Genomic DNA, 17,356 nt, shown 5'->3' with positions numbered 1-17,356 from the left:
GCTGATAACGGCGCCACAGCCTATTATGGCGAATCACTGCTCTGCACTTCCGACAGCTTTCACGTTGAGTGGAACGACTTTAATTTCTTTAGAGGGGAAAGCTTTAAATGGCTGATTGAGCGAATGAGGCGGCGATGCTGTCCGGCGTTGGCACATACAACCGCGGAACGGCTCCCACGCGACCGTGAAGCGTTTCGTATCACGAGATTCCTCCGATTGCGTAAATGTTCTCTGTGTTGATTTTTTTTTTATGAAACTTCAACTTATTCCTACTGCTTCAGCAACTAGTATGAGCTGGTACGCTTGACAACAGCCGCTGCAAGGCTTCGTAGCACACGATGGAAGCACCTTCATTTCCCTCTTCCGCTTCCTCATTTCGCTACCCTAACAGTATTTTTTGCCGTCGTTCCTGCCGGAAGCAGCTCCGATTCCGAAGGCGTTCTACGGCGTTCCGCAAAGCCGTATACTGTTGCCGTTCCTTTTCCCGCGGCAGAGCGCGCACAAAAAGAGGAAGAGTCAACTCAAATCAACGTACCTCCCGCGGCGGCGGGTCTTTGAAAGGGCCTCGAAGCCACGAGCCGAAAAAACCGCAAACGCCGGCAACCGCGCCTGCGCTACTTATCGATCACACGCCACCTCGGCCGAACCCGTGGCCGGGCGCGCCGCGGGTCTGCGGGGATCCCACGCTTTCATGCGAGGCAGCGAGGGCCCCCAGCTGCGATGTGTGCGCTGCACGAAAAGGTGAAAGGGGAACGAAAAGGGGCTTCTTTTCCGCACCGCCTAGCGCGTAACACGAGAGAAGCTACGCGTCGGCGTTGCCAGCGTGAACACCGAAAACCTGGTGCGTGATTGGTCGAGATAAGCGAGCGTCATCACTGAGAGTGCGAGGTGGCCAAGGGCGAGATGAAGGCTCCGGGGCGTTGCTACCTTGGTAGTGTTGTACCGTCACGACCACTGCACTGTATTGTTTTTTTATTTATTTCTTCTTTTACGCGCTCTTCTGGCGTTGTAAGAGCAGCGTTGGCTAAGCAAAGCCGCCCACTTGGAAGAAGTCTGCTGGAAGAAATATGGAGTCCTCTTCGGCCTTTTCGCTGAAGTAAATCTTTCTAAAGCTGCCCTTAGCGACGCCGCTTTGATACCTTATTCAGCGTTTGCCTGAATCGCCCGCCAACTGGTCAACGAGATTTAAGGATAACGAATAGAGCTGTGTGGCAAAAACAAAAAAAAAGACCTCAAATAGTTCTTCGGGAGAGCCTTTGGGAACGCCAGGCGCAGCCGTTTGCGGCTGCCATCCTCGTTTTCGTATCGTATATAAGCTGCAATTAGCGGTGCGAAAAATGGCGTTTCACTTGGCGGCGGCAACGATAATGATGATGATGTACCTCCGTATCTCGTCTCTTTCCCATCAACCTTATTTTCTAGTTGTCGTTCCCACCATAGTGGCCGCAACAACGCAAATAGCGTATTTATTTATTTATTTATTTCAGGTACCCTCATGGCCTAGAGGGCATTAATGAGGGGAGTGGTACATCTGGGTGGTCGAATTGTACAGACATTGTGAACAAATGAAACAATACACAAACACTAAACCAATAAGTATGCAGCAGTGCGCAGGTATATGCAAAGACATTACACAAATCAGCACAGGTGTTGCCTCTAGCATATAAAACTAATAAAACTAACATTGACTATTGCATGCCAACAAAAATATCAAATTGAAAGAAAAATAAACACTGGCAAAAAAGGCCGCAAACTAGACAGAAGTGAAGTAATCAGACACTTTTTTTCTAAACTGGTGAATGTTGTCAGTAAGCATTAGGGCTGGTGGCAAGCGATTCCACTCCGCTGTAGTTCTAGGAATAAACGAATTTGAATATGATACAGTGCGGCATTTCGGGATACCAACTTTGCAAGAATGATCTATGCGCAACGAAACATGAGTGGGGGAAAGTTGGAAAGGTGGAATTAATGGAAAGGTGGAAAAATCCGCAAAGATGAAAAAAAAAATCGGCTCAGAGTCAGTAGCTTAGGCGAAGCTAGTTTGCTGCGCACGCACTTTATATATGTTAAGTTCGATTTAGTCATAATTTTATTTAAATATCATTTCTGATCCCAGAAGTTTATATATATCCAGAGAATCTATCCAAGAATATATTCAGAAGTTTTGCCACAGCGAAATGCTGGGGGTGAGAATTAAGAAGGGAGAGAATTCTGTGTTCAACGGAGCAGATACGTTCTGCGAAGTGGGGCATAGGGTATCACTGAACTCACAACTCAGGCCTATTGATGTTGACGCATAAAAGTTCCTACTGGGCGTTTAATCAAAAGTGCGAAGGAGCACCTGTAAGGTCTTGCCACAACAGCTGCGGGAAATCAGTAACCCGAGCATGCTTTGCAAGAATGCACGGAAGAGATAAGGAAACCAGCTACAAAGCAAGACACGTGTAATTAATGGAAAGGTGGAAAAATCCGCAAAGATGAAAAAAAATCGGCTCAGAGTCAGTAGCTTAGGCGTCGGGCTGCTGAGCGAAAAGACGCTCTTACATTCCGGAAGGCGTCCCCGAACCGGGATCCGTCGCCTCCGTCATGTAGTGGTAGCGTGGTGAATGAGCGGGCAGCAAAAGTTTCTGCCTTCGAGTTGATGACAAAAAACCGAAGGCAAAACCTAACTGGCTTACTGCATGGCGAGAGATTATCAGCGATGATACAGGAACTTCACCCTTCCGGGCGAGCTTACACCATGGCTCGAACAGCGACAACGGGATCAGATGCTGTCAAAAGAGGCGTTCTGCGCTCGGTCGAACAGCTTTCCTAGTGCTTTGCACGCGGAACAAAAATAGTACAGACACACAAACACTCTTTCCCGGGTTAGTGAGAGCTGGCAGTAGCGGCGCACGTTGAGCTTGAGGAAGGGTAGGAGAGGAGATATCGGATGGTGTCGTCCACTTCTGAGGTGCATGTCTCTGCATGAAGTTTGTCTTTGTATTTTGTAGCTGCAACGGCTTGAGTCGCCGCCAGCGAGTCCGGTGTGCACTACCTTGTCCGAGGAAGGCAGGCTCTGCCGCAAAGCACGGGAGCACTGCACAAAACTTGCAGTTGGCGAGAACAGGGCAGCGGCGCGCTGAATCGTAACAACGCGGATTCGATCCCGGCCGCGGTGGCTGCCTTTCAATGAGAGGGTAAATGAGAAAACGCCAGCGTATCGAGTTTTTTTACGCACGTTAGATCCGAAGGTTGTCAAAATCAACAAGGGTTCCTTCGCTACGGCGCGCCTGATGGCGCAAGTGTTGCTCCAGCGTGTAAAACCCCCAAAATTGAAAACAAAATGAAATTTTAAAACTTCGCATATCAAGTGCACTTTAGTGACGGGCACGGCCGATCAACGAGTGTTCTCTTGTTACAAAACCCTCGTTTTCACGCGGTGCATTTAAAATCCTTCGTCTCGTCGACAGCCATTTTATTACTTGGCTATGCTACGGCCGATTTGTTTCGCGTGGTCGAGAGGGTGATCAAACTGGGCATGCGCAGAACCGCCCTCAGCGTGAAAAAATCTTTCGAAAATGAAAAAGGGTTTACGAGCGATCCTTGATGATTTATTAAAAAAAACAGCAACGATTGAACTATTGCACGATTTCGAATTAGCGTAGGCCCGCGTTGATTGATGGCGTTGTTATCACTTGAAACAGCAAATCAGTAAAACATTTATGGTTAAGTTCGGTCATATCAGGTTAAACTAGATTGAGATTAGTTTCAGATTTGGTTTAGATTTGCTAGGTTACATTGCGTTACGTTGAAACAGCCTCCTACGAATACCAGGGCTTGCTTACCCACGTTTTGAAGCTGAAAATAAACAACGGCCGATTCCCCAACCAGAATTGCATCGACAAAAAAGATGCTTGAGGATTTTTTGTCAGTTCTGCGTCAAAGTTTTGTGACCGTTTCCTGCGGATAACTTTTATATCGTATCCGACTTCACTGTGTTCACCCCCATCATAAGTCGCAAGCCTCGCCGTTAGTGGAACTAAAGTCTTCAGTGTTCATTAAATATATATATATATATATATATATATATATATATATATATATATATATATATATATATATATATTTATATATATATATATATATATATATATATATATATATATATATATATATATATATATATATATATATATATATATATATATATGTGTGTGTGTGTGTGTGTGTGTGTGTGTGTATATATATATCGCTTCCCTCCTCGTCTATCTCTCTACCCTCGCTCTTTGTCTCTCTCGCTTTCTGCCATGTCTCTCTTTCTATATCCCCCTCTGTCTCCCCCTCTTTCTCTCTCCTCCCTCTATTTCTCTATCTCTAGCTCTCCCCTCTCTCTATCTATCTATATCCTCTCCCCCCTCTTTCTCCCAGCTGTCATCTCTCTCTTTCTCTCCGCTCTCGTTTTCTCTATCCCATCCCTATCGACTCTCCCTCTCACTCCTCTCTCTCTCTCTCTCTCTAGCGCTCCTCTCTCTCCCCCCTGTCTACGCCTCTCCTCTGTCTCCCTATCTCTCCCTCCTTCCCTTTCTCTATCTCCATCTCCCTCGTTTCTCTCTCCATCTCTTCTCTCTCTCGCTGGGTGTACAATTCATAGCTGTGGTTGTTACGAAATTGCAGCGGGGATCTCCGCACCCTCAATTTCACCTTTCGCCCTTGGGCGCAAGTAACGGTTCGACCGCAGTGCCATTCACACTTTGCGGAAATGCTGTACATGCGCATAGCTTGGTAGCCTAGTTAGCAAAAAAGTTTGCCAAACCGCCCCGGCTCCCTCTGGAACATCTCCCCGGCACAGAGACATGAACAGGAAGGACAAATGTTCGACCCATCTTCGTGACTCTGAAGTGATGAGCTCGGAAATCCAGCAGTCGAGCTTATATTCTAGGACTGTTCCCCCCAACATAATTTTTTACAATTTTGTTTGTTCAAAGGTGGCAGAAAAAAGAAGGTACACAAGTGTTCGTCCTACAAATTTGGCCCAAATTTCCTCTAAAGCGCCAAATGTGTTGCTCGTCGCGAGTTGTGGTATGAAAGGCGAAGTGAGTATAATCTAAAAGGGTTATACCATGTTTGGCTAGGTGATGAGATACAAAAGAAGAAACAGCGCACATTTCGACGAAGGGCGGACAGAAACACACCGCGAGCTATGACTGTCAATTGATCGCTTTATTGCAAGTTGCGGAAAATAAATAGACCCCTTACATGGCAAGATACAACAAGCGCGCACGGAAGAGAGAGGAGAAGTTACCTAACCTGTCAAACCATTATGGCATCACTCTATTTATCGCCACATCCGCTTTTCCCTGGCCTCGAGAATGCGATTTACTTTTGAGTGACAGCTATCGGAGGCATGCTGACGCAGTTATCACCACTGCTTTCAGTCCTTGCAGCTTCAACAAGTTCCCTCGTGGTTTGGTTCCTGCTCTTAAAGATTACTGTTTTTTCAAACTCAAGAATACCTTTTTAAAACTCGGAAGCGAATATTTTGCCGACAATACGCAATGTCAATTTTACCAGCACACCACCTACCAGGTGCGAGCCAGGTGCCGCACCTCGTGCTTATCACGTGACCAGAATCGTCGCGTGCCACGGTTGCAAGTTTCCCAGCTGGCCGTTTCCCGCGCTCGCGCTCGCGCGCGGCGGCGACTAGAGCGCCCCCTCGCGAACCCTAGCAGCGGCCGCTGACGCCACGCGCCGCGATTTTTTTTTTTTTTTTTTTGCTCCCTGTCGTTTGTTGCCGCCCACCACCGCGCGGCGACGCTGCTTTCGACCTCCGTGCGTCGTTTCTTTCTTTTTCTCCGTTTCCGCTGATCCGAACTCCTCAGTGGCCGGCCGGTTTGAACGCGGCGGCAGCTGGCTCGGACGCCAGTTGGACGCGGGACGTCGAATCCCGCGGTTCGCAGTTGGCGCCGGTCCGCTCGCACCGGATCCTAACTCCCCCGAGATTTCCCCCGGTCTTGAGACTGAGAGAGCTGAGGCTTCGGAACCCCCTGTCGCGTTCGGCGGCGCGGTGGCTACCGCCGTCGCCGCCGGTGTGCTAAGGTTGGAGAAGTTATGGCAGGAACGAAGGTCGCGAGTTACGCGGGAACCACTCGGAGATGGGAATGCAGTGCCAGGAATAGCCACTGCTGCTTCAGCGCCGAGCGACTTGGCTGCGTCAGTGTCGACCCCCACTGCCACCTCTTCGCAAAGTTGTCAGTGGAATCGAGCGACGGCGAGTGGTGTTGCGGATGTCCTGACGTGCCTCGATGCGACCGTGGAATGAACGTCGTCAGGTGAGGCAGATGTGACGCGCAATTTCTTTATTCTTGACACGACGCCGTGACGTCTAGACGAAGGTGTACCGTAGAATGACCGCTGCTGTTTGAAGCTGTAACTTGTCCCTCTTTCGTGCACTGCGGAAGTCTGCTTGAACATGTGTCAGCTGTTTCAGTCGTTAAAGGACGCGAGCTGCATAGTTGGTTGGCTTCAGGTTTTCAAAGTTGATTGTTGTCTTAGTTTAGTGCATTACCTATATCGCAGAATGGAGTTAACGCAGCAAGGGGTCCCAAATTTCTATTCAGCAATGGAGGAAGGGTTTGATTCGCCTAAGGCCCTGCCTCTTTTTCGACTCATTTTGTCTCTTTGACTCAGCTCGTAGACGAAATTTGTGTGAGGTTAGATCCCGACGAGCCGTACCCGCCCAAGAGCCGCACTGTCAATGAGTTAAAATAACGTTGAAAGTACGATGGTTCAGCTGAAATGACATTAAGATGAAAATATGTAACGAGCGTAGAAGCCTAGTAATACCATTAAATCGTATACCATTTAAAGGGATCTGTTTTTCTGGCTTGGTGTAGTTCACAGTACATGTAAAAAAACGAATGTAAAAATCCACACTGTAGCAGATTGTCCTTTTGTGTCTTTGTGTCACGCACCGACGCAAAGGTCGGTTTTATTCCAAGTGTCATTGCACGGCTTTAAACGTACAGCTTATGTGTTCATTGGGAGTGTCTTTCTAAACCATGCGCGTGTCGAAGTCCCTTTGTCTTCACGTCATTACACGCACGAAATCGAGGGTCGGACCATCCACCCAGCGACATGGAGTCCTGTAGCAGAGACATAATCTCCTGAAAGTGGCAGTGTCACGTATCGTTTCATTTACAGCCGTCTGAGACATCGATTTCACTGCCGCGTAGCCGCGCACCGTCCTGCGCATTTATCGACGACGTCACTTATAAGAGAGGACAAGCTGTGCCCATACGACAGTGTACTTCAGTCAGAAAGCGGGCGAGCTATTACGTAGTCGGTACCTTTTATGTAATGTTATGAAAAAGGGAAGCACATTCGGTACATTGCGCTTCACTGCAAGAAGAGTTAGAAAGGATAGTCTTTAACATGTCGTAATGTAATAATGATAGCGCCTGTCTCGTCTACAACTAGCCCAGAAAAAAGTTCTTCTCAATGGACGCATCCTCTTGACGTCCAACATGCCTCGATTGGTTGAAACCTCCATCGCTGTAGAGCCTCGGCGTTTTTTTCAGCAATATATATATATATATATATATATATATATATATATATCGTCTGGGCAGACACCGACATCTTGATTTAAATCCTCTCACATAAAACACGTCAATTTGTGAAGTGCCACCGCCGCTAGCCTGTATTATTGTACACGTGTATCATCGGCGTCCAAACTTCCTAAGACGCATTATCTGTCGTGTATCCTGCAAATCCAGCGTCCTGTCAACTACTTCGAAAAAAAAACGTGGTTTCTTAAAGCTGATCTGAATAACACCCACTGCGAGGTTCGTCTGCGCATCCCTTCGTCCGGAATCCCGACTTGACTGGACCGGACTTTACCAGCGTCGCATGCACCTCGGCAGCGTCTCCCACTGCGAATGACACTTTCTAGAGTCCTGAGACGCCTTTATTGAAAGGCTTATTGAATTCAACCTTCACACTTCAGATGACGGCCGGTCGGGAAACGACGTCGAGAGGTCCGCCTGTCTCGGACCGCTGGTTCTCCTAACAAAGTTCGTTCGATATTAAAGGAGCTTCCCGAACATTGATAAATCATTTTCAAGCAGACGTGGTTGGCGGACATTCGAATGCACTCAGCGCTATCTTTACCATTCGTTTCTTGTAGAACATCTGCCGCAAGTTGATTCACTTTACACGTCAGACTCCGGCGTGCGGTTGTAGGGTTGTTGGTAAATGCGCGAAAACAAATTGCTCCAGAAATCTGTTGAGTTAGGGCGTTGTCGGAATGGTGGGATATCCTTTTTTTTGCAGTGTGGGATACACTGTAGGAAGCCTGTAATCAGAGACACGACAATGCCGTAAATTTAAATCTGCCCAGTGATGTGAAACGTCGGGATAAACTCTTCTTAATAGGTAAAAAATGCATTCCCCTGGGTTTCTATTCTAGTGAACCTCAATTTTAGGCGTTCGAAACAACGTTTATTATGAATGAGTTCTCTAAAACTTTCACTTTTCCCCTTATATCCTGGCACCGACACTGTCTGGGCCATTTGCAGCTGCATTGGCATCTTCTTTCTTTGTTCCTTTCTTTCTTTCTTTCTTTCTTTCTTTCTTTCTTTCTTTCTTTCTTTCTTTGTTCCTTTCTTTCTTTCTTTCTTTCTTTCTTTCTTTCTTTCTTTCTTTCTTTCTTTCTTTCTTTCTTTCTTTCTTTTTCTGTCGTTTCGTGATTTATAACCGTAGCATCACGAAGAAGGAGGCTGTAATTTTGGCCAAAATGTTTCAATACACCCTCCCTCCGTTATTTTAAAGCAAGCACTAAAGTAAGCAAATTTAGCTTTCCCGACAGCGGAGCTCCCCTACCGTCGTGTGTCCGCCGCTGTCTCTGTCAACTAAAATTTTCCACGACGCCTCTCTTAACGAGTCCCGGCAGGTTAACCAATTACGATATCGAGGGTGACGTGACCGCCGCATTCCCGACAGCCTTTAGGAGCGCCCGGGTAGAGTAAACACAGAGCACAAGCTCACCGTAGCGCGGTACTTTAAAACCCGTTACTAAACCGCAGGTGACGTATACAGTCATTTTCAAAAGCCGCTTATACTCCCACTATATAAATGGCCTCTACGGCCGCCGTTAAGCCACTTGCAATCGCCCAGGGGGCCGGCCTCATAATTTCATGCGCTAGCGCTCCACCGTTTGTTCCGTTCGAAGGAGCAGCGCTGTAGGCGAAGGGGCTTCACCGCATTACTCTTTCATGGCGCCGTCGCGTTTTTTCCCGCCGATCGTCGATGCCGATTATACGCGAAAGGGAAAGCGATTGCTCCGATGCGAGCAGCTCATCACTGGAATGAGGGAGCGCTATTAAGGACTTAAACGAGAACGGCGGGCAGTTGGGGAAAAAAAAAAACGCGGGAAAAAAAAGCGCGGGAAAGAAACGCGCACTTTTAGACCGTACACTGCGCCATATATAACGAGCGCAGCCTCGTACACAGCTCCAGGAGGAGGAGGAGGTTATAATACGATTAGGCGCCGACTGAATCCCATTTCTCTTAATTCCGGCGCCAAAAACCTCGCGCAACTCTCGAAATAGGTATTTAGGGACCAGAAATAAGAAGAAAATACCAATAATTGCTGCTTAAACGGAACAGTGCGCCCACTCCGCGGTACTGCCGTCAGTGATGGGTGGAGGAAGGTCCACGCAGGACAGCAGTCGTTGTGCGCCCCTCTTTTAACGCTGCCTCAACTCTAACGCAATTTCTCTGTCGCTCGCCGGAATTTGCCGCGTCAACGCTATGGAAGCCCAGCCCCCGTCTTTCTTCGCCCCCTCTAATTATTTTCGCCATGTGTGCAGCGCGGTCGAGTAAATACGGGGCATTGGGAGAATCAAATTAATTGCTGAGATGGGCAGAAGAAGGTAATTAGCTCGGTTATTCCGCCGCCCTCGGTATATGCCAGTGGCGGCCTGTATGGGCCCGCAAGGGGTCGATTTATCTGATTGTCCGCCGCTGATCGGTTGGGGCCGGCGGGCTGGAAGAATCTGAATGAACAGGGTGGATTTGCCGGAGGGTCAATACGGAGCTCTTGCATGGGTAGATTATTACAGATGCCTCTGCGGTTGGTAACGGTAACGTTGTTACCTGGGTACACTGAGACGTGATGCAAGTTCAGCAATAAAAAAAAATATCCCGGGCCATTTCCACTAACGTGAAACCTTGGGAGGAGCGAAACGTGTAGTGTATAAGTGTATTCTTTGCGCCTTGCCGTTTTTGCCAACGGAGATGAAACCGCTGGATGGTAGAGGTATACAGCTTTGCTGTAAAAGTCTCTTGCCTTTGAAGCACGAAGATCTCTAGCGCGAGGCGTAAAACGAGTTTCCCAGTGTTTTAGTACCGTGACTACAGGAGGCGACAATTACCACGACGACAGGAGACGCCAACAGCCCCAGCCCCTGAAGGGGCTTAGCCACTAAAAATGACTTGGTAACCTTCTGTGGAAGCAGTGGCAAGCTACTAACATACTAAAATTGTCCCAACCGTGGATGGCCAACGATCTTCTGGGCGTCTGATTGCGGTGGTAAACACATTTTCCGTCGTGGAAACGACGGACCGCATGCTCTGCTGTATTTTAAGCTCCACACGCGTCGAATCCGGCGATGCCGGCCATAATAACAAACAAGGAGTGCACTTCATTGATGAAGGGTACTGCCAACCATAGCCCACAAGGTAAAGTTGACTGTAACCTACGTAGCTCATAACACATCGGAGTACAGGATCGTGACTGTCGATCCGGGAATTCACGAAGTCTTTTGTACTCCGCTTACTTTACAAGTACGTACTGAAGTTCTGCGCTTGCGCATGACCTATTTCTGGGCGAAAAAATGGAATGATGGCAGGCGGAAGGTTGTGACAAAGACCGAGCAGTAACTTTTTTACACAATGTTTTTATAGGGCATGCTGTTTCACTGGCGCAACGCTTGTATTTCCAGACTAAATACAAACATGTCAGCGTTCAGTACACGTTTCCCGCATTCTGAAGAACACCAGACGAACGTTAAAACGATCCAGATGCGTGTTAAATAAATTCAAAGCTAGGGTAGGAATCCCAGTGACCTTCAAAATATTATATATCTTTTGCAAAGATAGCAAGTATAGATGGTTTCGCTATTTTTTTTTAAATTTCCATATCTAGATGGTTTTTTTTCTTGTTGTAATAAATAACTATAGGATATTTCTCGCGTCCTCCGCAAGAACGCAACTGTTTCTGCTTTGTTCTTGTCTCTTCGTTAATCGTCCTTGGCGTGCAGAGAACGAGTGCACCACTTTTACCACGACGGCTCAAAAGTGGCCGAAAGCTTTTGTGTTTGTTCAAATCAATTCGTCGTGGAAACATAGCATAGGACAGGGTGAATGACCCGGCAGTAGGAATGTCTCTATGTACGCTTTGTTAATAAACATGCGAGCTCGCAACTTCTTTTTTTTTTCAAGCTTTACCTCATTCACTAAGTTAAAATCCAACTATATATGTTTTACTGCTATGAGACGTATCCCTGATACGTATCGAGAGCTATCGCACTTTGCCTAAATCGATTTCCTCGTAGCCTAAAGTTGAACTCAACCTGCTCGCCGAGAACTTCTTTTGAATTTCGCGCGGTGGGCGGGTGCAACGCAGTGCTGTATTCATGAGTATTAAGATTTAGGGCGGAGGGCACAAACGCTCCTCCATGAAAACTTTATGCCGCATCACCCAAGGAATCGTCTGCTGCATAAGGTACGGCGCACCGCGCTGCGACGTCGTATAATATGAAAAATAAAGTGGGCTCGGGATAGGGTAGGGCATGTGGGCATATATGCGCTGCTTCTACTTATATTTTTGTACTTTTTTGAAGTAAGCTGTGCTTTGCGTTATCCATGTGCGTATATATAGGTCTGGGAATTGGCTGCAGGTGACACATCGAGCCGAGACTCCTTGCTGAGAGTAAACTGCGTCGAACGCACAGGCGCATTTTGCAGTTTCATTCGCTACCACGATGTGCGAATCTAATATTCTTACGGTATTAAGCAATGCTTGCCTATTTGAGTGATATGAACGTTAGACGTAAATATTGATTCCGTTTCCCGCGAAGTTCTGAAAGCCTTCTTGAGCTGTGAACACTTGTTAAGGGCGTCGGGAACGTTGTACCGCAGTGAACCGCAGTAGGTTGGCTGCCTCGCACACGGTCTCGCTTTGCCCGTTTGGTCTCAGTATGGCAGCCTCGTTTTGGTTACGGCAACGATTGTTTCCTTACGAAAGTACGCTGTGTGCAGTTACAAAACTTGCTCGAACCGCTGCTTCCCTTTCACCATATGTAATTAACTGCGCTATTCCTCGGGACAGTTTTTTTAAGATTAAAATTAAGAACTGCTCTATGGTCATTACTGCTCTGCGGCGTTTCGTCCTGTACGTACAATCTTGAGACGAAGTTTTCGGACCACGAAAATGGCAGTTTTAGGTCCTCTTCTGGTAGCATGCCCACAAACTCAGGTATGAATGTCAGATGCCGTATAATTACTAAAGTATTGTAAAAATACCACACAGTATACCGTCGGCTGCCGTGGGGCAGAGAAATAACCCGAAATTTCTGCTTTGGTAGTCCCGAAACTTTTCCTTCTGCCTGTACTTGATCTCAGTCGTCGCGTCTCAGCGCACTTCTTTTTACTGCAATCACGCTCACACGTCTGGCTTGTCTTCGCCAGCGGACCCTAATGATAAACCTTTTTGGACCCGGCTGCCCTAACGGCTTCACGTCATCACGCCCACGTACTCGGCAAACTCAACCCCGCGTCAATTAACCCGCGCACGTGTCGACGCCGTCAAGAGAGTCGTGTGATGCCGACTCCACCTCCCGATATACCTGAACTGCATAGCCGCAGTCGCTGAAGCCCGCTAAAAACACACCACTTCCGCTTCCGTCACAATGTTCCCTTTTTCGATTTCTCTTCGTTGCCTCTAACGCGAGAGCTGGACGATGACAGAAAGGGTATGTTGGAGGGTCGGCCAGCAATATGGATCGCACGAAAGGTGGGAATTAAGTGGTGAGGGGCTGGAAAAGAGGTGGAAAGGGATATTTGTCATTAGCCGGGCGCAGAACCTCCCACACCGGACCACGGGGGTTGGTCGGAACACCGTTAGAAAAGTTTCCCGCCCGCTCCACACCGACCCGTTTAGCAAAGACCCAGAAATCACTGCGACGGAAACCAAACCACACGTTACTCCCCGGACTGCGAGTTTCTGCGAAGAAAGAAAAGTACATAGTCTACAATGGCGGGGATTTCATTGGAGTAACTTCATTGCGGGCAACGTCGCCGTCACAATGAGCGGTGACGAGGCCTTTAGTCTGGTGGGTGTTGAAAGCGCCCACGCACTTCACCGGAAACAGCGTGCCCGTGCGCGAGAGTGTGCGTCTGTACGCGTGTAAGCGTACGCCTCCCTGCAAGCGAAAGAGGGGAGCGGTCCGGCAAAGACTGCGACGCCGCGAATTAGCGTTTCGGATCACGTCGAGAATGCTTTGCGTAATGACCGCCACTTTTCCTTCCTTCCTGGTCTCCCTCTCTCCCTCTCCCTCTGCGTCCCTCAACATCCATACATCCGTGCGGTTTGTGCGTTCTTTTGGCAGAGTTGAACCCTGCCGGTTTTGATACCTTGCCCTGGCGTGTGTTACCCGCTACTTCTTTACTTTCGTCGTTAGTTTTCTCGCGGGCTTGCGGAACAGGCGAATAACAGAGTGCTTAGTGGGGAACCCTGGAGGCTTCCAACGTCGTTCAAAATGGAGCCCGGAAGCGTACCTGTGTGGTGTACGTTAGCGCCGCCTCTTGTTAAATATACGTAAAAGGGCGCAGGCTTTCACGGGATGGGCGGCTTTCTGTCACGGTATTTTGTTGCTTTTCTTGGTTTTATTGTTTATTTTTTTCTGACGGTAAATTTTCGCTGAGCGCTAGGAACACGGATCAGGAAAGTAGTCGGCATTAGGAACTGCCCACATTTGGGACTCGCTGCTTAAATATGGTCGGTCGGGAGCTCGGGAGGTCATTAATCGCCGGTTGCGCTAGAGTTTGCGCTCACGGAACTACTTGACCGCTCTTCGAAAAATTCTAGCGGTAGCGCAGAATTTCTAGCGGTGACGCAGTTTCAATGTACATACATTTTTATAAACGCTCACAAAGTTTCCTCACCTTGCTGTACAGACATCCTCTTAATCTGGATTAGTGAATACTGTAAAAAAAAATTCGGCAGGTACAGCATAGTTGCAATGTGGGTTCTACACCATTAGTACTTTTGAAAATTTTTTAAATGCACTTAACCAAGTGCGTATTTTGCTAATTAAAGGTTTTGAGTAACATACCGCAGGCGCCTCCTAGATGGCGTTCACATTCAGTGGGCTACTGGGCACAAATTTAGCGTTCTTACCTGTACAGTACAGCTATTATATCAAGGAAACCCACCATATGCGCTGACTTTCCATGTGCTTGCGTTTTTTTTTTTTCAAGTCACGTCATAATAATTTTCGACGCGGTCCTTTCATTACTAAAATCCGCCTTTAGTTGGCATACCCGCAGCGCTTGCACGATCAACGCAGAAAACACCTGCGCCTCCATTTGTTTCGTTAATTAGTTGCATTTGTGACGTGGAGAAGCAGGTGTTACAGTTGAAAAGTGGGACGTTCGCCACCTAATTTCGTACTCTCCCGTCTTACCTCCCCCGGTAATCTATTCAATCCCGAAAACTTAATATGTGGGCCGTAAACTACCCCTCGCATTCCAGGTCAACATTTAATTACGGGGCCAGTACTGTGTTTCGCTCGCGTGTTGAAATTCCGCGTCACAGTCTAACGTTCGCCTCTGAATGTGCTTCGCTTTCTCTATTACAGTGTGTTTATGTGAGGCTGACCTTTGAGCCGGTGGCCCTTAATTAAGCCTTCTTTCAATCTACCCACGTTCGTCTAGCGCGCGCGTTACCTGCAGCTTAGCCCACGCGAAGGCTTACTTGTGTCCTTCGAGCCAAACCTAATTGGAACGAACACCTATTGGCTGCGCTTCCACGATAGAGGCAGACGGCCGAGGGCGCGTCAGCTTCAAATCTATATACGCCGCGACCGGCGCGTGCCTGCGCGAGCCGATTTGGTTGGTATTCACGCATGACCGCACAGAACGCCGTGGGCGATGCATAATCGATAGTGCACGTAGCCGATGCACGCGGGCGCGCCAAACTTCCCTTCACGATTTCATACGTCGCTGTGCGGTGAAGCCGAAAGGCGGTGACATTTCCCGTTGGTGTAACGCTTCGTAGTACACGTAGGAGTGTTTCAACATTTCCGTTTTTAGCGTTTCCGTAGCCCACTCATTTTTTTGGCCTTTCCTTTCGCCAGCGTTGCGTCAAGGTATTTAAGCTTTTTGCAGGCGCCGGTACTATAGCGTTCTGCATGGAAGCATAAGCGAAACTGAGAAACCGAAACTATGTGAATGTTCAGCGAAACTTGTTTCATTTACTATTCTGTTGGTCCCGGCCACTCAAGTCCCACGATGGTGACACTTTCCGGCCGGGAGAAGCAATACCGAGTTTCTGCGGGAGTATTTCGATATTTCCGGTTTTAGCACCTGCCTTCTCCATTTCTGGTATTTCTTTCTCACTTTTCGCTGGCGTTGCGACAAGGTGTCGCGACTGTTCGTCGGTGCCTGTAACTGACGTTGAGCTTTGAAGCGTAAACGAAACTCCAAAAACCGAAGCAAAGCGAAACTTGTTTCATTCCCTATTCTGTCGGTTCTGGTTACCCAATACAGACGACGTGACACTTTCCAGCGGGTTAAAGTAAATACGTAGTGAGTGCGGGATTATTTCAACATTTCTACGAACGCCGCCCACCCCCCTTTTTTTTTCTTTTCGTCTGTAACATTCTACTCCGGACTTCCAGCCTGACGCAGCTTGTTGAATCACAGGGTCTCCACACGCAACGTTTCTTTTTTCTTTTTTTTCTCTCTCTCTCTCGCACTGGAGCAAGCACTTCATAAAATGACACCAGACTTTCCGGCTTGCTCCGAAAGGTGTGTAAATCATTCTTTCACTCTTTTTTTTAAAGCGAAGCTTATATCGCTAGAGTTTAGTTTATTTTTCGCATCTTCCAACGAAAGAAGGCTGCACGTGCCTTCGTAGCGCGAGACATTTTAAAACGTAAAGAGGCGTTGAAAAAATTGGCCTGATATCTGCTCACATTGCTGCAAATGTCGTTGAAAGACGATAGTCTTCTGTCCCCTTTTTATTTTATTTTGTTTTTGTAAACCCACTGGCCTTGCTTCGAAAAGATTTTGGCGCCTTAGCTTCCTGTTCTTTTATTTTTCTCATCGGCATTAACCTGCTATAGCCTAGCTTTTGCAGGATTGTTCCCATTTTTATTTAGGTTATCTTCATTCTTTAGGGAACATACATTGGTTTCCTTTTCTTTCCCGCTAACTTCTCGTGCTCTACCCTTCCCTTTCGCTCGTCCCACGATAAACACGGATGATGTTTCCTAAAGTGAATTCAATTTTCCCGCGTTCGGCTGCTCGCGCCACTGTTGAAATTGGGACACTGAAATTACTGTTGAAATTGGGACACTGCCACGAGGTTCGGGCTCGCGCGAGCTCTTTTTGTATATTTGGGTCAAATATCCTTTTCATTTCGCAGTTTTTATTTGCTGTCGCAAATATTAAGCACATTTATTTTCAATTAAAAGAACACTGCCAGCACCAGTTGTGCATTGATGGTCTGCCTCAGGTATGCCTAATGTTTTCCTTTTGCGCAACAATGTAAAACAAACATGAAGTATATTTCCAGATTAAGGGGTTCGAAAAGGTTTTGGCTCTACATGTAAGGTTCTTGTTCAAGAATTCTTCGTAACTTTTGGCCGGACGGCTGAATCCAGGGACAGACACACTGTTGATAATAAATTTATCTTTTCAGACAGACAGACGGACAGACAGACAGACAGACAGACAGACAGACAGGAAGACGCGCAACATTGTCGGGTTTATGAAGCCCAAGATAGACTATCGTTTTTGAAATGAACGTCCCGTTTTTGTAGCTTGTATCCTCATGTTACAAACGGCCCATGATTTCGATAGGGACCTTGCAGTTACAGGACACACCAGGGAGTCCGTCTTCGTCACGAAAGAAGCTTGGGGCTTGGGCTCGACAACGGCACATGCCCCCGAGCGCATAGAGAGAGAGAGAGAGAGAGAGAGAGAGAGAGAGAGAGAGAGAGAGAGAGAGAGAGAGAGAGAGAGAGAGAGAGAGAGAGAGAGAGAGAGAGAGAGAGAGAGAGAGAGAGAGAGAGAGAGAGAGAGAGAG

At 47.6% G+C, this 17,356-nt stretch overlaps 1 protein-coding gene across 3 annotated transcripts in view; it reads left to right on the top strand.

The window, feature by feature from the left end:
* LOC144149439 (neuroglobin-like) overlaps positions 1 to 17,356 on the top strand; it is a 350,592-nt gene that overhangs the window by 123,428 nt on the left and 209,808 nt on the right. The window contains exon 1 of one of the 3 annotated variants that reach the window (XM_077680999.1): positions 5,842 to 6,311. The exons of the other annotated variants lie outside the window; for them this stretch is intronic. The gene's annotated coding sequence lies outside the window, so the exon portion shown is untranslated. Of the gene's footprint in view, positions 1 to 5,841; positions 6,312 to 17,356 lie in introns of those variants that run through there. 3 annotated transcript variants of the gene reach the window in all.

Source organism: Haemaphysalis longicornis, unplaced genomic scaffold (genome assembly GCF_048455015.1).
Source record: "Haemaphysalis longicornis isolate Haplotype H1 unplaced genomic scaffold, Haemaphysalis longicornis Haplotype H1 scaffold_8, whole genome shotgun sequence".
Classification (NCBI taxonomy): domain Eukaryota; kingdom Metazoa; phylum Arthropoda; class Arachnida; order Ixodida; family Ixodidae; genus Haemaphysalis; species Haemaphysalis longicornis.
Note: the sequence above shows the minus strand (reverse complement) of the source record. Positions and strands in the feature narration are given on the sequence as shown.